General features: G+C 53.7%; 1 pseudogene; it reads right to left on the bottom strand.

The window, feature by feature from the left end:
- Nucleotides 1–2,058: 2,058 nt before the first annotated feature.
- LOC116475400 (apical junction component 1 homolog) lies at nt 2,059–6,401 on the bottom strand (annotated as a pseudogene).
- Between the last annotated feature and the right edge of the window lie 13,532 nt (nt 6,402–19,933).

The raw sequence follows: 19,933 nt of genomic DNA, 5'->3' as shown, positions 1-19,933 counted from the left end.
ACTACAAGTGCACACCACTACACCTGGCTAATTTTTATTTTTATTTTTGTAAAGACTGGGTCTCACTATGTTCCCCAGGCTAATGTGGAACTTCTGGCTTCAAGTAGTCCTCCTGCCTTGGCCTCCAAAGTGTGAGATTACATGTGTGAGATACTCTGCCCAGCCCTCCTGATTTTCTTGTATTGAGAAACTTTAAATCAATGCTTCAGTCATTATTTTTTACTGGTCTGTTCGCATTTTGTATTTCTTCTTTCTTCAATTTCGATAGGTTATGTGTGTTCAGAAACTTATTTTTTCTAGGTTTTCCAATTTATTGGCATATGATTGTAATACTTTCTCATGATTCTTTGTATTTCTGTAGTAACCATTGTAATATGTTTTTCATCTGATTTTATTTATGTGAATCTTTTTTTCTTAGTCTGACTAAAGATATATCAATTGTGTTTATCTTTTCAAAAAATAACTTTTTATTTCATTGATCTTTCATATTTTTGTCTCCATTTTGTTCAGTTGTGCTCTGGGCTTCGTTATTTATATTATTTTACCAGTTTGGGGCATAGTTTGTTCATGATTCTATAATTCCCTGACATACATTCTTAAATTGTTAGAGATTTCTTTTTTCATATAGAAATTAATTTCTTCCAACTTCCCTCTGAGGACATTTTTGTTGTATTTCATAAGTTTTTATATGTTCTGATTTCATTTCCATTTGTCTTAAGAACTTTTAAAATTTATTTTTTAACCCATTGGTTGTTTAGGGACACATTTAATTTGTATGTATTGGCACAATTTCTAAAGTTCTTATTGTTTATTGTCGTTTTATTCTATATTGTCAGAAAAAAGGTGATAGAATTTTGATTTTTTTTTAATTTGCTAAGGCTCATTTTGTGCCTAATATATGATCCATCATGGAAAATGTTCCATGTGCAGTTGAGAAGACTGTGAATTATGCAATTTTTGGATAAAATATTCTGTAAATGACGGCTAAGTTATTTAGGTCTAGAGTTCAGTCTAAATATGATGTTTCTTTGCTGGTTTTCTGTCTTGATAATCTGTTTACTGCTCAAAGTGGAATGTTAAGGTTTCTTACTATTATTTTGTTGCTTTCTATTTCTCCTGTTAAATCTATTAATGTTAGCTTTATATATTTAGGTGTTTCAATATAGAGGGCATATATATTTACAATTATTATACTGTCTTGTGATACTGATCCCTTTATCATTACGTAATGGCCGTGTTTGTCTGTTTTTATAGGTTTTTGCTTGAAGTATATGTTATCTGATATATTCATATCATATCATATATATATCATATCAGAATATCTGATATATTCATATAAGGGCTCTGTCTGACTTAGTGCAGTCACCCATCTCTTTGAACTTCAGTTTCTCAAAATGAGAATGACTGATGAAATTTGCCCTCTGGAAGCAATGTCCTGAGGTGCTAGCCATCCATTTGGGAATCTGTGTTCACTTGTGTGCACAATCAAAACAAGTGTAACCTGTCCGTTCCACTGACTCTTCAGAGGTTGCTTTTACCACTAGGACTTGTAGTTTAGTTTACCATTGGATTGCTTTATTTAAACTCGTTATATAAACACACTTCAGCACAATTTATTGCGATTCTTTCTATCATGGCTGGCTGTTTTTTTTCTTCTTGAAACCAACTCTTGGGTCTAGACTTTGTCAGGTTGATACATGAGTTTGGGGACTGTTTATACAGAAACCATATACATATTCCAGAAACCTGCCTTGTTACTGATCTGCAATAAAGATGATAAGCCTTTGACTCATAAAAAGACACCCAAGATATCCTTTGAAGTGCAAACCCTGATCTACTACTGAAAAGGGGCACAAAGAGATTCCTCAAAACTGGCCTTGTTGCTTTAAGAAGAGGTGACTATTAATGAGAGAGCAACTCTGTTGGAGAGAACTTTCTCATGATACAAACTGTTAGCAATGCAAAGGGCTGGGGAATCTGTAAATAGTGACTTTCCTCCTGGGGGAAGTGCTTAAGCAAGACTGATTGACCATCCTCAAGAAACAGTATGAAAGGGATTCAATCAATGGGAAAGAAGATGGATTTGTAGGTACCTTTCAATTCAAATATCCTGTCTTCGATTTCTCTAATAAGCCTAGGAAGACAGGATTGTGCTAATGACTCAGTCCTAAAGAATAGATCCTTGTAAACAGTGAATGTGGCCACCCTACTATTGGTGACGTAGGGCAAGTGATGGGGGTATATGTGTGGTAATCCACTGGGTGTTTTAGGCCAAATATGTAGTCCAAAGAACACATTTCTAAACTTTTAAAACACAGACAAATTATACTCAGTAAATCAATATTCAGTGACTGTTTCTTGCCAGTGCAGAAAAAAGCTAACATAGAAATGGCCAAAGTTTACTTTGCCAATCTGTCATAGACTAGAGACTATTAGGAGAGAGATCTCAGTAAAGGTCAGGCCTAAAGCAATGAGGAGAGAAGGGGAGCTCTTGGTCCTTCAGAAAGGACCAATGTCACAGCATGATGACAGTCCAACTAGTACCAATGCACATGACAACCAAATCAGTTCCTGAAGCTCGATGCTATATATTCATCACAAATAAACCTGAAATGCATTACCTGTTCTCTTCTGAATCTCATATGGATCAGTATCTAAAGAGCAATAAAGTTCAGAAGCTGTGTCTTCTAATACAAATGACTATATGACTATAGATATAGACATAGATCTAAGGATATATGTACATATATTATTTTGGCTAATAATTTCTTCTCTTTCCACTACCAGAAAGTAAAAATATAGAGATGAAACTGGTGCTTTTCTTACTTCTTTCTGGGTTTTATTGTTGTTATCATTTTTCTTTTCTTTTGTTTTTTTGAGACAGGGTCTTACTTTATCACCCAGGCCAGAGTGCAGTGGCATGACCACAACTCACTGCTGCCTTGACCTTCCTAGGCTCAAGCAATCCTCCCACCTCAGCCTCCTGAGTAGCTGGGATTACAGGTGTACGCCACCATGCCCAGCTGGTTTGTATATTGTTTTTGTAGAGATAAGGCCTTGCCATGTTGCCCAGGCTGGTCTTGAACTCCTGGACTCAAGCAATCCACCTGCCTTGGCCTCCCAAAATGCTGGGATTACAGGTGTCAACCACTGCTCCTAGCCTTCTTACTACCTCCAGTGTACTGATGACTCACATCCTACTGTGGAATAGATATACTGCTTTTGCCTTCCCAGCATTGAATCCTCTTTGTCTAGAAACAACACTTTAGTTTTCCTTTGGGGAACCACATCACTCTATGCTTGAGTGATTCTGGTGGGACAAACCCCATTGCTGGCTCCAGATATGAGCTAGTAACCTAGGTATGCTAATATGGTTTGGCTGTGTCCCCACCCAAATCTCATCCTGAATTGCAATCCCTTAATCTCCACATGTTGAGGAAAGGACTTGGTGGGAGGTGACTGGATCATGGGGGCAGTTTCCCCATGCTGTTCTCATCATAGTGAGTTCTCATGGGATCTCATAGTTTTATAACCATCTGGCATTTCCCCTGCTTGCTCCTCTCTCTCTCTCTCTCTCTCTCGCTTGCTGCCATGTAAGACGTGCCTGCTTCCCCTTCTGCCATGATTGTAAGTTTCCTGAGGTGTCCCCAGCCATGCCGAACTGAGTCAATTAAATCCCTCTTCTTTATAAAGTACCCAGTCTCAGGCATTTCTTGATAGCAGTGTGAAAATGAACTAATACAATAAATTGGTACCAGGCATAGGGTACTGTATAAATATATTTGAAAATGTGGGTGCCCGGCGGTGGCATCAGGATCAGCGTCTCCCTGTCGGGCTCGCGGCTCCGCGCCGGGTGGCTGCGCGGGACTGCTGGCCGCCAGCGCTACCTTGGCTAGCTTGTGCACTGTTGGCCCGTGGCTACATGGCGTGGGCGCGGGCACGGGCAGGGCGGATGTCCCCAGGGGTGCGGTGCCAGGTCCCACGGCCACGGACACGCTGAGCAGGAAGCACTCTGCCGGCTTGTAGAGACGCCCAGCGGCTGCCAGCTAGCGTGCATAGCTGCCCAGGGGCGCCACGTGTGTGGCCAGCTCACGCAGCGATAGGTAGGTGGGGGATAGCAGCAGCCCCTCCAGGCCAAAGCGCAGGAAGTTGTCGGCCAAGCCTGGCCTTGGGAAGCCCAGGAAGAGCACGCCACGGCTGCGCAACAGGAAACCGACAGGAGCGATGCACGAGAAAGCGCGGTGCACCGGGCCGCTGTAGCAGCAAAACTGCAGCATGTGGCGGCACATGCTGCCCACGCGGCCGTACACGCAACGCGCCTTGTGGACGTCCCAGTCCTCGCTGCGGCACAGGCACGAGCAAGAGTAGGCGTAGCAGCTGTGGCAGGACTTGAAGTACAGGCAGGCGTTGAACATGGTCTCTGTGCGCCAGCAGCGCGCACTGGAGCAGGTCATCAGGTCGTCCTCGTCGGCACTGGGTTCAGGGGACTCGTCAGCCGCCTCTCCCCCTGGGGCCGCGGGCTCCTCGGCGCTACCGGCCGAGGCAGGGGGCAAAAGTGGCGGCACCAGCGCGGGGACCCCGGAGCCCGCGGGCCGCGAGTCCAGCAGTCGGTGCAGTTGGGGGCCCAGGCAGTCGGCCGCAGGCTCTGCGGCCTGGCCGGCGGGGGGGTTGCGAGTCCATGACCAGGTCTGTGATGAGCTCGTCCAGCTGCTCTAGGCTTCGCTGGCGGCCAGAGGTGGGGCCGTCGGGGGCCGCGTGGGGAGGTGGCCGCGTGCAGCCCCCGGGCAACTCCCAGGCCCTGGTGCGTGCTGGGTGGCATGCAGGTCATTGTCAGTGATGGTGATCTCGGGCGTCATGTACCAGTTGCGGCCCAGGCCCTTGCCCGTGCGGCCCTTCTCCGTCAGCTACGTCTCGGACAGGGACAGTGGGGCGTAGTGTCTGGGCGAGGTGGACAGGTTCACGACGACGGGCGGGTGCCGGCCTTCGGGGGACACGCCTCGCGGCTTCCGCACCTCGCGCCCCAGCAGGTTCTCTTAGCTGCGGCCGCGGCCCAACTGGTCTTCTCGGCGCGGCCCCGGGGCCAGAATGTTGTCCCAGGAGCGTGAGTAGTGGTGGCTGTCGGCGGCCAACCGGGGCGGACTGGTGCCGGTGCCGCCATGCCAGGAGGCGAGCAACAGGTAGGGGTCAGAGGACGGCACCACTTGCAGGGTGCTGTAGGGTCGCGGGCCCCAGTCCACCCAGGCTGGGCTGCTGCGCGGGTGTGGGTACGTGCGAGCCAGGACGTCACGCTCGCAGTACCTTCCGAAGTCCTCCGTGTAAAAGGGGCGGGCGGTGGACTGGGCCCGGGGCTCCTCAGGGACATAGCGGGGCCCGTAGGGCAGGCGGTAGGCTCCGGGAGCCACCACATAGTAGGAGCGGGAGGGCGGTTCCTGGATTGGGAAGGAGCGCACCGCTCCTGCGTAGTAGCCGCCCAGGCGCCTTGGACTGGGCCCTGGGAGCTCCTCAGACGGATAGGACCTGGGGCAGTAGGCGTCGAAGGTTGGGCCGGGACTGGCCGCAAAGCTGTCCCGGAAGCCTTGGGGCTCCTCTGTATAGAAGAACTAGGTGGGGCCCGGCGGGGTGGTGAAGGGCAGACTGCGGCGCTCGGCGTAGTCCCGGGGCCCAGGCAGGGGCCCGTCGCAGTAGAACACCCGGGGATCCGCACAGTATGAGTCGCCGGGCGTCGGGGTGCGCGACAACGCCATATGGCGGGGCCCGGGCACTGTGAGGCTGTGGAACTGCGGGGCGGGCGGGCCCAGGGCGCGGCCTCCGCGGGCCCGCAGGACCGCGAGCCCCGGGCGGCGTGCTGGAGCACTGCGTCGTCTGGCTTGATGTCCAGGCGGCAGCGCACGTGGGGGGCGGGACCCGCGGGTGGCTCGGGCGGTGCGCAGCGGCCCGCGGCGGTGCACAGGGGCGCGATGCGGCCGGAGCCGCCCCGCTACGGCTGCAACTTGATGGGATGCAGCTTCTTGGCAAGGGCGCGGCGATGCCTTGGCCCGCGCCGCGCGCTGGGCCTCCCGCCCCCGGAGGGACAACACCGGCGGCGAGGCGGGCGCGGGCGTCAGGCCCGGGGGCGCGCTCCTGGAGCGGGCGCGGCGGCGTGGCTCGGCCTCGCGGGTCCGGGCGCGCGGCACAGCGGGCTCCGTGGGCGGTGGCTCTGGCAGGGTCTCCATGGCTGGGCCGTCCAGCGCTCCCAGGAAGTCGAAGCTGCGGCACTGGCGCTTGTTGAAAGGTGCGGGCTCAGCAGGCCGGGCCACGGATCGCTCACATGGCGAGCGCTTGGACGCGGGTCCTGGGGTCGCCACCTTGATGTCCTAGTACACGGTCGACACCAGCAGGTCCGGAGGGTCCGCACGGGTCATCTTAAAAGAGGTCCTCATGCTGGCGGCTCCAGCTCACACTGCCTTGTGGGGCTTTTGCCCTGGGGGGAGACGCGGGTCAGGGCGGCCCCCACCGCGGCCCAGGCCCCGCTACTCCCCCACGCTGGCCCCGGCTTACCTGGGGCGCAGCGGGCGGAGCAGCCCTGGCTGCGGGCCTGGGCCGAGAAAGCGGGCGCTTCCTCCATGCCGGAGTCAGAAGCACCTGCGGGAGGAAGCCAGCTGTCTAGGCGCCCGTCCTGCCCCTCCCCCGTCCTCTCCCTGCGATGGGGCGGGCGTGCCAGAAAGGCTTAGCCGTGGCTGTGGTTCCCGTGGCGGGAGGTCCTGCGTGAAGCTCCAGGGCCTCCCCTCCCCCGACTAGTGACGGCAGGGCCGGCTCGGGTGGACCCCTTTCCGGGTGGGGTAGGGGAGTGGGGGCGTGGTCCTGGGGCTACACCCTCTGGTGTCCACAGCTGGAAGGACGGGCCGCATTTGGGCCTTATTTATAGGTGTTGCCCCAGGAGACGTCAGTGACTGCGCCCCCGTCACAGCGCCCACTGCAGAGCGACCCCTCTGATGGCGCACAGTCGAAGGCGAGTCCCTGGGCCTCAGCCTTAGCTAGCTCTGCACCAAGTGAGTGACACCAACCACCCCACCTGCTGGCCAGGCCCAGCACAGAGCCCCGCCCCCAGCACTGCAAGGACCCACGCCTAGGTGCCCTCAACTTCCCGTGAGCCCTAGGCCAGAAAAATGCCCCCAGAGAGCATACCTGGGCCCTAAATCTCCCTTTCCTTTGCCGACACCTTTTCTGACCCCAAGTATCCTTGGGTGGTTGAAACAAGGCCCCAGTTTTGTGTAAACGCACAGGACACCCCCCTAGGGTTTGCACGGCAGTCCCAAGCCATCGAGCCACGAGCTCGTGGCAGCCCCTCTCCCCTGAGCTGCGCAGCAGGCCCGGAAGCTGCCCACTGGGGGTGGGCAGGGCGGAGGGTGGGGGAAGCCCCACTGCTTTGCAGGAGAGGGCCCTCCCCATTTCGCTCAGAAGGTTCCATGGAAACCTGCGTTTCTTAGGCCCCCACGCTGCAGGCTGGCCAGGGTTCAGATGTGGGCTGCCAACCCCTCTGTGGTCCCAGAACCAGCTGGGGGGTGCGTCAGAGAGGGGCCACAGGCCTGGTGTCTGCACACCCAACACCTGGTCTGGGTGGGTCTACGCCAGAGTGAGCTGGGGAAAGCGGGTACCTGGCCAGGCCCCTTGCAGGGCAGAACCTCAGGTGGATGGGCCTCTCGGGGTCTGGCCGGGTCCCCCCTCTGTATCCCAGGTGTGCAGGGGCTTCCTGCTGGCAGGGCTGTTTTTCTGGGTCAGGGCTACGAGTACCAGGCCTTGTGCCCATCCCAGCCTCCCCGGCCCACCCCATCTCCCCCCTCCACCCCACCCGTGGCAGGACTGTCTACCTTCCTGCTCCCTCTTTCATGCTAAGCTCAAGGCCAGGCCGGAATCCGGCCGGATGACAGGGTGTGAGGCTCCACCCCAGGGAGGTGACAGTCGGCCTTGCTGGCTGCGGCTGTCGGTGACACCCCCTCCCGTGGGGATGGGGGAGGGGTTGGCCCGCTCCTGGGCCCAAGGCCTTCTGGAGCCCATGGAGATGGCTGGCAGCCTTCCCCATCTCCCAGCCCTGCCTTGCCTTGCCTTGCCTTGCCCTGGCTGGGAGCGGCCCTTCAAGGGATATAGCCGGTGTTGCCTGGGGGCGGGGACTCTCCATCCTTTCGGCCACCCTAAGGCAGCCTCCCCCGCCCATGACAGTGACACACTCAGCAACTTGGCCCGTAGCCCCTTACCTAGGTGCTGCTCCGGCTGTGCCCCATTGGGCTGTGCCACCCCCAGGTCGGCTCCTCCGTGTCCCCGGCACTGCTGCGTCCCCGGCACCGGCAGAAGCTTCTAGGCAGCAGCGCGGATCCTGGCCTGGCTGCTCAGTGCTGCCCTCGATGGCAGCTGAAGGGGCTGTACTTAAAGGGGCCGCACCCAGTGGGGGCTGCACCGTGGAGCTGGGGATTGCGAGCTGCAGTGGCTCCAATTTGGGGCTGTGCAGAGCACAGGGTCCCTGCAGCACCCCCAAGACACAGACCTCAGTGTCTAAACAGGAGCCCTGTGGCCCAGAGCAGCCTGCCAGTCCCGCCAGTGTCACCCCAACACACTTGCCTGAGAGGAGGGGCCCAAGCCCTGGCCTGGGCTGCAGAGACTGGTCAGGGGCATCTTGGAATTCGCATCTCCTGTCGGGCGAGGCAAGAGCAGATGGGCTACTCTCTGCCCCACTGGCCTCTCCCCAGGCCCTATCGGCTTCAAGGCTGCCAATGCCAAAATCTTAGGGGGTACCTGGGGCCAGATGGCCCCTGCAGCCTCTTGTGTCCCCAGGATGCCATCCTCTCTGGGTGAGGCCACTCCTGCATCCGGTGTCCCTGCCAGCCTGGGAAGGCCTGCACGTGACCTACCATACCTGCCTGGTAATGTCCTCATCCCACTCTGCCAGCCCCTCCCAAAGGCATTGGGCCTGGGAACGTTCTAGCTTGGCAGAGGGGTGGGGAGCCGATGCCCTTGGCTCTGAAGGGCAGGGCCTACCCCATTCTGTGCTGCTCAAAGAAGGGCCCACTAAAACCCCAACATAGCCGTCCATGTTGCGATCCTGGCAAGTTCACGTGCTGTTGACCCATCCCCACACCAGGGGAACCCCTGAACCCGGCCCTGACCTCATGGGCTGTCGGCTAAGGGGCCAGGCTCCTAAGCTTGCTGTGGGCCACAGCACCTGCTCAGGGACTGCAGTGATTGCCCCACACCCTGGGGCCACAAAGCTCCCGGCACAGGAGCCTCTAGCTTGGCCATCTCATCCCCTTCACTGGCACGCTCTTCCTGCCCGCCCTGCAGGGTTCTCATGGCAACAGTAGCTGTGGGGATGGAGGCTGGGTGCTGCTGACAGCTAGAGGGGGTAGGGGCCTGAAGGCAGGGGTGGGGGGGGCAGGGCTGCAGGCGGCTGCCTGGGAGCCTTGCAGAGTGAACTTCCACCTCCTGGGGCTGAGGTCCCCAAGTGTGCTGGGTGCAGCTGCTGAGCCCTGGCACAGGTGGACTGGGATGTACCCAGGGTGTGGCCAGACTTGGTGGGACGTCCTGACACCACTGCTGGGCAGCCTCGTGCCTCAGAGGACTTTCCTGCCCACCCATGTCAGCCTGGGCCTGGGGCAGCGGGAGCAGAGGTGCAGGGAGAAGAACAGACACGCAGAGTGAAACAGGAGTGCTTTTTGGTCTCAGTGGAGTGTTTGGGAGGAGTGCCTCCTGGCTCCCACCTGTGGGCTCACCTGAGTGGGGGTGCAGCTGAGGCCACTGTGGGAAACACAACCCCCACTCCCTGGAGAGGCCTCACATGCTGCCTTCGGTTTCTTGCCAGCCTTGCCTAGCGTGGGGCCTGGGCTGCCCTTTAGGGTGGGCCTGCACACTGGTGTTCAGGGCTCCCGGCCGGAAGCAGAGCCATAGGCATGCTGCGGCCCTGGGTGTAGGCGGAGGGCAAGCAGGTGCCGGGGCAGTGTGCACCCCACAGCCAAGCGGCCCCTGCCCAGCTTCTGTAAACAGACCCTCATGGGTCCCTCCTGGGCCTCACTCACATCCCTGAGAAACACTGGCTCTGCCCCGAGAGGGCCAGGGTGTCCACCGAGCCTGGCTGAAGCCAGCTGTCCCCTTCCTTCTTGCAGAGCAGGCTCACGCCAGGCCTGGAGGCCCAGCACCTGCAGGGCCCAGCCCGGGGACCACCAATGCCCGGCCTCTTCCAGCTCAGAAGTGCACACGGCAGCTGCCAGGCAGCGGCAAAGGCAAGCAGAAGTTGCTCTGGGGCGGAGGGCGTGCCTGTCACTGCCTGGGGAGGCGTTTGCCTCTGCACACCCCCAGGAGTTGTGGGATCTCAAACCAGGCCGGCAAGGCCCAAGTGTGGGGACATGAGATGCCTCTTCCAGAAGCCTCCTGCCACTGCACTCACCCAGATCAGGCCTGTGGGAGGGACCCTGGCCTCCTGGCTGACCTCTGCCCCGCGAGGACTCGTCTTACCGCCCTGTGCTGTGTGTCTGATGCCTCGCTCTCAAAGTTGGGGTAATCCATGATGAAGGACAGCATTTGTGCAGTGATGGGCCCCTCGGGGTCACTCTTGGATGAGGAGGCCTGCTCACCCTTCCCTGGCTCAATCTCAGCAGGGGGCCTGGTGCTGCTGTGCTTCTCCGGACCTGTGCGAACAGAGGCACCACCTGGCCAGGGCTCATGGGAGCTGTCCCCCTCTGTGGCTTCGGAGCTGGTATGGAGGACCTTTGTGGACAAGCACAGGGTCAGTCAGGGTCCTCCGGAGGTGTCCTGAACTGCCCCACCCCGGTCTCCAGGCTGCACCCGTGGGGACACCTGCCCTTACCACTTGGTCTCTGGCTCTGAGCACTGCTGGGGAGCTGGGGCAGGGACTTTTGGGGGATCCGCCACTTCTACTTCCTCCTCACTTGAAAGAGTGATGTCTTGACTGGGGATGGGGCCCCCGGGCAGCGGGTGACTCCCACGTGGCTGGTGTTCGAAGTCCACGTCGTCCTGGAACCCTGCCACCATCGGGTTGCCGCCCAGGGCCTCCCCATCACTGCAAAGCAGGGGGCAAAGTGGTCAGAGGCCACAGGGTAGGAATGACAGGCCGGGCTCACAGGCCTTGGTCCCAGGCACCCTGGTACCCAGCACACCCTGGCCGTGGGGCCACCCCGCCCCACGTGCTGTGTTGTGGTGGAGAGGCCCCCTCATGGCCGTCACAGGGCTTCTGAGCAGGAAGGGGTCGGGGGCACAAGGTTGGACACAGTGTTGCCCTGCGGCAGGTCCGTGGGTGAAGGATGTGGAGCCGCACAAGTGGGTGCTCATGGAGGAGGCGGGCCCAGCTCAGGGCCACGGGGCTTTCTGTCCTTTGTGTATTTCTGGAGGAAGCCGCCGCCCCACAGCAATGGGTGAGGCTGAGGTGCTGAGGCCACTGCAGGTGGAGCCTGTCCAGTGGAGTCCACGCCTGGGACCAAATGCAGGGCTTTGCTGCAGGCAAAATTTGGGGCAGCGTGGCAGACAGAGTGGTGGGAGAGGCTGGCAGATGGATGAGGAGGCGGCAATAGCTCCCAGCTCTAGGACCTGCAGGAAGCCACCCCTGTCTCTGCAGCCCCTGAGCCCTGGCCCTGCAGAGACCACATCTGGTGGCCTGAACCTCCCATATGACCTGGAGTGGCCTCGCCAATGGCCTCCATGTGGAAATCTGCCCACAGAAGACCCCAGGGTGCCCCTGTCCTCTCCAGGGTGTGGGCAGAGCAGGTGGCCAGGCCTTTCTGATGTCTGGAAGCCCCGTCGAAGCCCTTCCCTCATCTGCTCCAGCCACAGATCTGCGCTGTCCTCAACCAACAGTGACCAGCCGGCAGGGGGCCCCTTCTGCGCCCCCAGGAAGCCAGCCCCACCTGCTGTTCGGGCGCCCTGGAGGCTGGGGCCAATGTGAGAGGAGGCCCAGGCCCACCCCTCCCCCTGTCGCTGTCCTGCTGGGCAGCCTTGGCCCCCACCTTCTTCTCGTCCCTGGCGGGGGTCATGTCTTCCAGGAAGCTGCGGTCCAGGAGGTTGTCGGGAATGAAGTCCTCCACACTCTGGACTGTCGCTGGGGCCTCTGCGGCCAGGACTGGCTCTGTGAACAGTGATGCCAGGTCCTCTTCACTGGGCTCTGGCCTGGTGCTGGGGACACCGGGGTGATTCAGACAGGTTCCTGCTTATATGGAGTTCATGGTCCCGTAGGGGAGACAGACACATTACCTGACAAATTTGCAGGCAGCCATTTATCTTTGTCATCTTACGAAGCAGCCCTTATTGTAGTTGAGAGAAAATGCATTCAAGTCGTGAGCTGCAGCCCTACCTCCCCTACTTCAGGACAGAAAGCCCTGGGCCTCCAGGGCTCCCTGGACTTTAGGAAATGGCTAGAAAGGGAGTCTAAGTCCACTTTGACTCAGAGCGGTGTCATGTATACAAGGTGCTTCCCCTCTCTGGTCCTCAATGTCTTGTCTATCAAGCGGAGATGATGGTCCCAGCTTAGCAGGGTCCACGGGGCTGGGGCAAATGGGACAGGGAGGGTGACAATACTTTGTGGACAGAGAGGAGGAGTTCTGAGTGGCTACCGGAAATGTACCATGTTTATTTGACAATTTCAAACATGACAGAACTGCAGAAAACAGACAACAAGACTCCCCTGTAATTCCATTTGGGGTCTAGAGCTTACATTTTGTTTGTCTATGCAGAGGCAAACATTATATGTACATATGTAACCAGTTAATTGACGTGGGATCATAACATGTGTTTAAAAGTTATTGATGTGGGACATCTTTGCATATCATTATATAAGCGTTTATTTTATTTGTTTTAATAGCTGTGAAATATCCCACTGTATGAAGAAACTAAAATCTGTCCCTCCATTGTGGATATTTGGATTGCTGAAACATTGGAACAATACAGAGATGCCAAATCAAAGCATTTGACAGCCTGGCAGATCAAAGTGAGAGGTTTATTACAGAAGACAGTAATGCTAAAAGGGGAGGAGAACTAAGTGAATCCACCTGCTGCAATCAGAGCCCAGAATCCCACCACCCTAAGAGGCAGGAGACAACGCAGCCAAAAGGACAGAGGCCCCCAGGGCTCCCAGCAGTGAGGCCAAGTGCAAACTTGTCATCACACCCTGTGTTTGGGCTTCTTATGCCCTGGACAGTCTTTCCTAAGGCAGAGGCTGTTTTAAGAGCTTAGAGCACCCATTCTACAGCAGAATTTCTTATGAATGAGGTCCCTGTTCTGTGCTCCTCACCTATCCTGGGCCCTTATCCAAACTTGACTATCAGTAGTGGGTGAACATCGCTGGAGGCCCTGCTAGGTTACATTAGGGCCTCTACGCACTTCTGTTGCTACCAGTTTTACACATTGTTATAGCATTGACACCTCTTTATCCACTTGCCTAATTATTTCCTTGTGATAAATTCCTAAGAAATGCAATTGCTAGGCCAATATGTTTGCACATTTTCACAGTTTGGTACTGACTAGAGATATTAAAGGAACAAAACCAAGATCCAGAAATAGATGCAAAGCCTTAAGGGAATTTAGTGACTGAGATGTGGTTTCTAACTGGGGAGAACAGGTGGGTTATTGAAGGAACACTATTGGTACATAGGCCAGCCATCTGGAAAAAATAGCCTCACCCCTTGTATAAAAATACATTCCAACTGAAGCCAAGCTGTCAAAAAAACGTCAAGAAGGGAGAATTTTTATATGATTTATAAGGGGGAGGATGCGATTGTCCTCACCCCAGAACCAGACTGATGAAGCAACCATCACTCGGAACATTGCTGGACACCGAGGCTGAAGGAAATCTCAAGCAGGGACTCACATGCAGCTTTCTAAGCACAGCCCCGAACCCAGAAGTCATCAGTGACTGAGAAATTTGACTCTATGAAAATTAAAACTTTCTGTAAAAAACCCACAAAGTCAAAGATCTGTCAACAAACTCAAAAAAGTTCTGCAACATACGTAAGAGATGACAGGCTAATGTTCGTACTGTATGTTCAAACCTACTACGAATCACCAAACAGAAAGCCCACAGCCAGACTGGAAAAATGAAGAGACAGTTCAAAGACAAACAAATGCAGATAATTTCTTAATGTAAGACAAGATTAAAATGTTTGTCAACTTTGCGTGTGGCCCTGGGTGTGGCCATGAATGGGTAGTCACTAGTGGTATTCAGATATTCCCTTTTTTCTCCTCTTGGCCCTTGGTGCAACTGCATCTTCCCACCTGTGAAATTAGGTGCAGTCCTGCATCTTGCTTTGGAGGAGAAAGAGTGAGCAGAAGTGGGGGAAGCCACCTGTGAGTCCTGGTTGCTTCATCAGTCTGGTTCTGGGGTGAGGACAATCATGTAGTGCAACAAAGTCTTCAGGGGACATGCTGTGTTTGAGAGAAATAAACCTCTGTCATGTTGAGTTTTGGGGTGTGTGCGTGATAGAAGCAGAACCTAGCCTATTCTGACAGATTCCTCCAGCATTGCTGGTGGGTTGACAGCATTAACATAAAGCATTTGTGTGCCTTTTGTCTCAAAATTCCACTTTTAGGAATTTATGAAACAGACACACTCACATTTGCAGAGAGCGTGGATAAAGAGAGTCATTGCAACTTTGATTGCAATAGCCAAGGACAGAGAACAGCCTACACACCAATCAATAGGAAATTAGTTAAGAACATTGTGGAACATCTACAGAGTGAAATTATCTGAATCCAGAAAAATAACAGAGTAGATGTTTGTGCACCGATGTAGTGTTTATCCCAAGATTAGGGCTGGATTAGGATGTTAGAGATCCCAGGAGATAAAAAGATTAAGGTACCCTTTTAAATTATATATAATTTTAAAAAACAGGTACTTCATTGATTTTTTAAAATGGGTTTAAAAGTCCATTTAAAATACTTTTATTAAAGTAGACTATCTCTGAAAAGATATACAATAAAAGGATATATTAGATTTCTAGGGCTGCTGTAACAAATTACTACACATGTGGTGGTTTCAAATAAGAAAAATTTGTTCTCTTACCATTCTGGAAGCAGGACTTCTGAAATCTAGGGTCCGCAGGTTGTACTCTTGCCATGGCTCTAGAGGAGAAACCTTCCTTGCCTTTTCCAGCTTCTGTTGGCTCCTGGCACTCCTTAACTTGTGTCAGCACAACTGCAATCTGTGCTTCCATCATTATGTGGCTTTCTTCTCTAGGTCTCTCAGTGTCTTAAATCTTTCTCTTTCTTAAACCTTTCTCTTAAAATACCAGTCATTGGATTCAGGGCCCACCCTAAACCCAAGATAATCTCATCATGAGATCCTTAGGTTAATTATATCTATAAAGTTCTTATTTCCAAATAAGGAAACATTCACAGGTACCAAGGGTTAGGATTGAACACATGTATTTGGGGGACACATTCAACCCACTATCATGGGTAACGGTGGGTTCCACTGGGAAGGTGGTGGTTCAGGAGTGGAAGGAAGATGAATTTTTCACTGTGTATTCTTTTGAACTATTCACGTTTTAAAAAACATTTTCCTTATTTGCAAACTATGCACCTAACAAAGTCTAATATTCAGAATGTATAAGAAAACTTAAATAATACTATAAGCAAAAAACAACCCCATTAAAAAGTGGGCAAAACACATGAACAGACCCTTCTCAAAAGAAAGAAATACGAGTGGCCAAAAAGCATATGAAAAAATACTCAACATCACTAACCAGAGAAATGCAAATAAAAAGCACAATGAGATACCATCTCACACCAGTCAGCAAAGCTATTACTAAAAAGTCAAAAAACAACAGATGCTGGCAGGGCTGCAGAGAAAAGGGAACACTTACACACTGTTGATAGGAACGTAAATTAGTTCAGCCACTCTGAAAAGCAATCTGGAGATTTCTCAAAGGACTTAGAACAGATCTACAACTTCACCCAGCTATCCCATTACTGGGATTTGTCCATCAAAAAGACACATGCACTTATATATTTATTGCAGCACTATTTACAATAGCAAAGATGTGGAATCAACCTAGGTGCCCCTCATTGGTAGATTGGATGAAGAAAATATGGTACATATACACCATGGAATACTACACAGCCATAAATATGGAAATCATGCCCTTTCCATGATTACAGCTGGAGGCCATTATCCTAAGTGAATTAATGCAGGATCAGAAAATCAAATTCCACGTGTTTTCAGGTATAAATTGGAGCTAAACACTGGCTACACTTGGATATAAAGAAGAGAACAATAGACACTGGGAACTACTTGATGGGGGAGGAAGAGAAGGAGGCAGGGGTGGAAAAACCTCCTATTGGGTACTATGCTCACTGCCTTGGTGACAGAATCAATCATACCCCAAACCTCAGCATCACACAATATACCAAGGTAACAAACCAGCACATGTATCCCCTAAATCTAAAATAAAAGTTCAGATTATTAAAACAATTTAAAATAATACATACTTTTTTCCTGTAAAAATGTTTTTAATCAAACATACACAAACCAAAAACAAAGTTGGCATAATCAAAATGTTGGCACTGCTAAATTGCTGGAATTTACACTCACACTGAGGGTGGCTGCAGGCTCTAAGTTTCTGAGGTTGGAGAAGGTGACCAGGGAGCATAAATACTGAGTTCTGTCTACTCATTCCAGGGGCTGGAAGATCATTTTGAGGGAGAGTGAAAGTGCTGGGAAGCATTGTTAGAGTGGGGAAGACTGGAGAATGCTTGTGAGGTAAGGAAAAAAAATACGAGAGAAATTTGGAGGTCGGTGGGTGCAAGGAGATAATGGGGGTGGGAGATCCCTGGGGAGGCCAGATTGGCATGGGGAGGGACAGTGGAGGAGAGGAGGATGGTCTCCTCTGCCATGAAGGAGGAAAGAAGCAGTAGGGATGGGTTTTGAGCCAGAAAGCACTTGTGGCAGAGAAAAGGTCCTGAAGGGCTTCCACTTTACCCTGACCACCAGTGCCTCTGGCTGGAGCAGGCTGGCTATTAGCTGGCTAGGGTACTGATCAGACAATAGGGAGGAGGGGACACAGCTGCTTCGGGCAACTCATGGGAGGCCAGGGTAAACAGTGAGGGAGGAAAGACCTGCCAAGTGGCAGGAGTTCCAGCTGGGGCTGCCCCCCTACACATGCAGAATACAGTAGAGGATGTGGGCTGAGAAGGGACTGCCCATCTAGTTCCATCTGTCACAGAGCTGAGGGGGCTTGTGGGACCTCCTCCCTCAACTCCCTCCAAACTCACCCATTGCACACTGGACAGTGGCCCCCTTCCTAAGCCTGGGGACATTCATGTCCCTTGGTGAACCTGCTTCCTCATCCTCTGGGTACAGGTAGGAACCTCTGGTAGGTGGAAGCCAAGGTCCCAAAAAGGATCAGCAAGGAATGTGTGCTTCCTCTGTTATCCATGCAGGAGGCCTGTGAGGCAGAAGCTGCCAAAAGCTCATTGCAAATCCAGTTCCAGTTATAGGCAATGGGAAGGAGAACCACAGTTCACCTCTGTCAGCAAACAGTTCATGGAGTCCTGTGCCAGGATGGTGGCCCATCGGGGAGGGCTCTACCATCTAGGTTTGTGTCACTGCATTCTATGATGTTCGCACAATGACAAAACCACTTAAGAGCTTTGCAAAGGGCAAAGGGCGAGGCTCTGATCTCATTGCATGGAGGTTACTGTTGATCCCCTGGTTGCATAGTCTTTGCTCCCTGGCTCTTAGGAGTGAGGTCTTTGCAAACCAGGTAGAAAGGGCACTGACTGTGGACTGCAAGATCCAGTGCAGAAAAAGTCATTTCCCTCAAATCATCTGTGCATCTGCAAGGCAGGATCCTTAAGCTTCCTCTGTTTCTTCCCAGGACAGCCCTTCCTGGGAGGGAAGAGTGAGCCTCAGGTCATGCCAATCTGGGGCTGGGAGCTGCACTTTCCCCTTTCCATCCTCCTGCCCTGCACACAGTAGGTGCTTACTGGACACTTGTCCAGTTGAATTCTTGGACATAGTGTGGAAAAGAAATCTTTGCAAATGGAATCGTTTGGAACACTGAGCCTGTGCCTACCATGGAAATTCTGAATATATCTATATGACGTCTTTCCAGATTTAAAACCTGAATCTTTTTAGAGTAAATCCTTTCCAAGGCATGCAGGCTGCAAATCAAAAGCAAGCAGCAGCTTCAAGCATGGGCAAGTTGGTAAGGCTTTCGCAGGGTGCATAAAGCGCAGAGGCCAAGAGGGGTTCCGGCTGAATTTGAAAGGATGCGAAGTTAAGGGGTGGAAAGAATTCTCTGGGCAAATGCAGTCACATTGATCACGCAGGGTCACCGGTGGTGGCGAGGAAGGCTCAGAAGAGACAGTTGCAGCGGGAGGCACGCGAGATGGCTGGCAGGCGGCCAGGCAGACACGGAAACACTGATGAGGTGGGCCCCGGAGAACTCTGGGTCTGGCATCGCACTCAGGGCTCAGGACGAGGGGCGGGGAGGAGGCGCCTCTGGAGCCCAGGCCGGCATTCCAGCCCAGTTAGGATCTGGGGTCTTTTTTCCTGCCTCTGAGCATAATCTGACACTGTTTGGGGAGGGCGAGGCCGAACTCTGATTCTCCGGACCAGGGACTCCCTTGTTGCTTCCCCCAGAAAAGGTCTGATCGGGCTCGAGTGATCTCTGGGTCCCAGATAGCAAGCGCCCACCCCCTAGAAGGCTTCCTCGGCAGCGCTCAGGTGCGCAGGGCTGCAGATGGACGCCGTGCCTCTGAGCTCAGGGTCTGAGCCTGGAGGAGTGACCAGACAGTGAGACTGCCGTGGTAGGGATGCGCTGCTGCAGTGCGCAGCCCCCAGCTGGGGCCCTGGGTGCCCCTTCGTGCCCCTATCTTCCATGCCCGTAGGTTCCTCCCCTCTGCAAGGCACCGGCTCAGCGGACAGCTCTGCCCTGAATCTCTGGCCAGGACTGCAACCTCTCCTCTTGCCCTGATGCCGCTGCTGCTCTTCCATCCCGGGGTCGCCCCCTCTCAGGAGGACCAAGGCGGCAAATCTAGTGAGCTGTTGCTCGCCTTCAGTTCCAAGGAGGATGGCCATGTGGGCCTAGCATGTGGCCGCCACCACCTTCCACCGCTGCACCATGGTTCAGGCGTGGGGGTGGAAGATGGGGTGAGCCCGCCGCGGGGACGGTGCAGTTACCATTTCTTCTCTGACCTCAGTTTCTCCCCTGTAAGCGAGAGGTGGGGTGAAGGTCTTTTAGGACCCTCTGCCGACCTGGCAAGTCTTGGCGAGGTCTTAGGGACTGTAGAAGGGTGGCGGGAAGAACGGGGATGGTCGGCCTTTGGGGGTCACGCTGGGGCTCGCAGTTGCACTGCGCGGAGTGAAGGTTCGCGGAGGTGGGAGACTGGGAGGCACAAGCCAGGCAAGCAGAGGGCACTGGTATCACCCATCTCTGTTTCAGACGCTTGGTACCACCTTGGCACAGTGGATGAGAAAATCAATAGCTGGAACGCACTCAGGCTCCAGGCAGAGAGGCTCACTCTTACTGTGCCCTCTGACTTGGTGGGGGAATCTGGGCACTGGATGTGTGTGGTGGGGTCCTGGAGAGATGGCACCACCTGAGACGGGTGGGATGGGAGGGAAGTAGACGACAGGGACTGAAGGCCATTTCCTCACGCCACAGAACTCACGCTCTAGTGCTGCATCTTTCTGAGTAGAAGAAAAAAACAAACTAATGGGGAGGGGGCCGAGTTACTCTCCAGGCCCAATGGTGTCCTCCAGGTTCCAGCAGGGAGGGGAGCTTGCTGCTCCAGAACAGAGCATGGCCTGCCTGGTAGTGGGAACCCCAGGGGCTGTGCGGGGAGCCACAACCCACCCCGCGCTCCTCTGATAGTGCCGGTTGGGGTTTCCTAAGTAACTCGCCAGCTCCTGGCACCTGGGGTGGTGAGAGCTCCTGCCTGGGGTTGGGAAGGGGGAGGT

The sequence above is a fragment of the Hylobates moloch genome, unplaced genomic scaffold (assembly GCF_009828535.3).
Source record: "Hylobates moloch isolate HMO894 unplaced genomic scaffold, HMol_V3 SCAFFOLD_10, whole genome shotgun sequence".
NCBI classification, from domain to species: domain Eukaryota; kingdom Metazoa; phylum Chordata; class Mammalia; order Primates; family Hylobatidae; genus Hylobates; species Hylobates moloch.
This window is presented reverse-complemented; position numbering and strand designations above follow the sequence as displayed.